This window comes from Helobdella robusta, assembly GCF_000326865.2.
Source record: "Helobdella robusta unplaced genomic scaffold HELROscaffold_9, whole genome shotgun sequence".
NCBI classification, from domain to species: domain Eukaryota; kingdom Metazoa; phylum Annelida; class Clitellata; order Rhynchobdellida; family Glossiphoniidae; genus Helobdella; species Helobdella robusta.
Genome location: NW_008705512.1, coordinates 826,207 through 829,892, shown reverse-complemented (window position 1 = coordinate 829,892; position 3,686 = coordinate 826,207).

Sequence of the window (3,686 nt, the reverse complement as noted above, 5' to 3'; positions counted from 1 at the left end):
CAGTCTGGATCCTTTGTTAAAGTTCTGCTAATGTGGCTGGTGTATTGTATTCAGTTTATGAATTGGATTGTTGAATTTTTGAACTTGAAATTGTTCAGTTGCTTTTTGCCGTAAGAATATCATGAGAAATTTTGAACTTCAAATGAATTTTTCAAAAATTTCTCTGTAATTTTGTTATTTTGGTTTTGTTTTTTTTTCTATTATTTTTTGCCACAAGAATATGTTAAAAAGGTTGTTAATTTATTTTTAAAACTGATTTATAAAGACAACTTAAACAAAACTTTAATCATCAACATCAACTCATCGTTTAAAAGGTTGAAGTTAACTTATTACCACTGAGAAATCAACAATCACATGAGGTTGAAGGGATGTCGTTTCGTTAAAAAAGTTTTGTAGGAAGCCATTCGTACTTTTGGCATTAAAATAATATTCATAATTATTCATAAATATTTATAAATATTAATTATTATTCATAAATATTCATAATAATTCATAAACAAACAACAAAACCTTTGAAAACCACACAACGACTAGCACGCATATTATGATTTCAGTTATTTATTCTTTTCATTATTTGTTGAAAGTTTTTTTATATTCTCCGCTACCTTATTGTCACGGTAGACAAATTGCAGTTCATTGTGGCCTCAATATTATTTATGCTGTTTGTAGTATTGGTTTGTTCAGTTATTAATGTTGATGGCGGCTGTTGGGGTCGTAGTGTGGTGTGGTGGTGGTGGTCTTGTCTGTTATAATGTTAGTAAATTATTTTTAACATTAAAAAAAAACAAATATTTATATATATTATTTATTTATATTATTATTGTTGTTGTTAATATTATTATTATTTATAATGTTGTTGTTTTATTGATACAGCTTTTATTTATATGATTAAAATATGTATTGTCAGTAGTTGTTGTGTTCATTTATAGAGTAGTAGCTTACGAAGTTGCTTCCTTGCTGATGTGGCAACTGGCAAGCAGTTGGAAATGAATGTGCAGCGTTTGTTTTTGTAATGCGTTAGTTATCTCATTCATTCATTTGAAGCTCTACCATCAATCTGACCTGCCATTCATTTATTCATTCATTTATCTGGGCATCTAAATATCTAGGCTGTTTTTTATCTATCCATTTGTGTATCAATTCACCACTTCATCAAGTCATTTTTTCATTCATTCATTCATTCGTTCGTTCGTTCGTTCGTTCGTTCATTTATTCATTCATTCATTCAATCATTCATTTATTCATTCATTCATTCAATCTTTTATTTTTCCATGTTTTCTCTCTGCACTCTTGGATGCACCTTTGTTTTGGTGGGCGAGGGCGACAAATTCGTTTACGCCTTCGTCCATACAACCGTCCACTCTCTTACTGGCACCAACTCTTCCATTCGCCTCTCTTTTTTTTCATTCGATTCATTTGACGTACATTCACTTTTTTTTATTCAATTTCACCCTCAAACGAACTACCAACCAAGTAGCCCGTACATTGATTTACAATTTGACTTGCCCACTGTTAAAGTTTGTTACTATAAAACTTACAAAGTTATGAACTTGAAATCTTAAAGCAACGATGCACTCACTCAACAAAAGCCTCTTATGGCTCTTTTTCATTTTTATTCAATGATCCTCTGTATATCTTATCCTCCTGATATCTTATGGCTCTTACCATATATTTATTACGTTTTTACATTTGTTTTTTATCATATCCCTACATAAGAACAGCCGGAAATGATCACTCTATGTTGAAAGCCTTCCCTAAAAAAATAATCGGAGCATATTTTTAATTTTTATAAAACTTCATAATGCGAGCACATCTTGATTATTATCCCGATAAATTATAAACATTTAAAAAATGTTCATTGGAAATGGGCCAAACTTTTTGGGAAACTTTGAACTGGTGTGGCACTCGGTTGTTTGTGGCCATGATAAAAAAAAAATAAAGAAGTGGACTTTAATCAATTTGAACATTTAACATAGGTATCATATAATACAATTTTTATTAAGATTTCACAGTATTGTTTTTTTTGTAATAAATTTTTTTTTTTTAAATTTCGTTCAAGAAAACGTTTGCTGTAATATAATTTTTTTAGTTTTATACTTTGCACAATTTTTTGGGTGACAAGGAAGGACTGATTTATCTGATGTGTGAGCCATTTAAAATTTAGTAGAACCGTAACAGCAACATGTGGCTTACATATTTAATATTCCTCAAGTATGACCAAGATTTTACGATACCAACCACAGTCACGTTGGGTTCAAGTTCACACGTGGTCTGGTTTCAGTTGCGTTTGTGTTGGAAAGAACTGTCTTGGAAAACATTTGTTTTTCTTGTGGTCTGCTGTTTGATGTATTTTGTAATCTGAAAATATTTTTAATTATGAAAAATAGACATTCAAGAGATATTTGTCTTCCAATTTATAACATCAAGCCAAACGAACGTGGCCTGGTTCAATTAGTTTGGTAACATTTGTTGGTGTATTTTCATTTTACATATAATCTTCTTTCAATTCTTTTATTTATTTATTTCTAATTCATCTATTTAATAATTAAACAATTAATTTTTTCAATGAATCAATAATTATTTGTAGTTAATTAACAGTTTCTTAATAAATCAACAATTGAATATCTAATGCGTTGCTTATATCATCCATCTATTGATTTTGAAGGCCATTTATCAAATACATTCATTTTGTTGATTCATCTGCAAATCAAAACCGCCCGATCAATTCTGCCGGCAACACTTCATCAACAAACTCCTCAACGTTAAAACCTCCACTCATCTCATGACAACACATCCACACGTTATCACATACTATCATATAGTATCATCATGCGTGTTCTAATTCCATTCATACACTTAGTCAAATGCTATTTGTCTGTTCATGTTCAAATGCACATGGTGGAATTCTGCAAATATTTTGTTCAATAATTTATTTAATTGTCTATCCATTCACACACAACTGCATGCATTAATACAAATTGTTAAATTAGTTATTAATAGTTAATTATTTAATTAATGATAATTAATTAATTAAATCAATATTAATTGTCGAACCATTTGTTTATGATGTTTGACTGTTTAGTGTCATTTGTTATGATTCAGTTTTGACATTTATTCATGTATACATACATACATACATACATACATACATACATACATACATACATACATACATACATACATACATACATACATACATACATACATACATACATGCATGCATGCATGCATACATACATACATACATACATACATACATACATACATACATACATACATACATACATGCATGCATGCATGAATACATACATACATACATACATACATACATACATACATACATACATACATACATACATACATACATACATACATACATACATACATACATACATACATACATACGAAACGAAACGAAACGAAATAATTTATTTGACCTCAATAAAGAAAATAAGGTGCAGGTTGACTGTGAGGAGTTAGTATCAAACTCATCGAGCACAGCCACCTAAGCCAAAAACTTCAGATGTTACTAATTGATTACAAAAATAAAATCATCGGGCACACCCATCAAACAAAAAGCTTCAGAATCTCTAAATGTTATATATTAAGTTCACGTTGTTACTAGTTGTTCGTAAAAATAAAATTATCGAGTACCACAAAAAACTTCAGATTCTCTAATTGGTGTA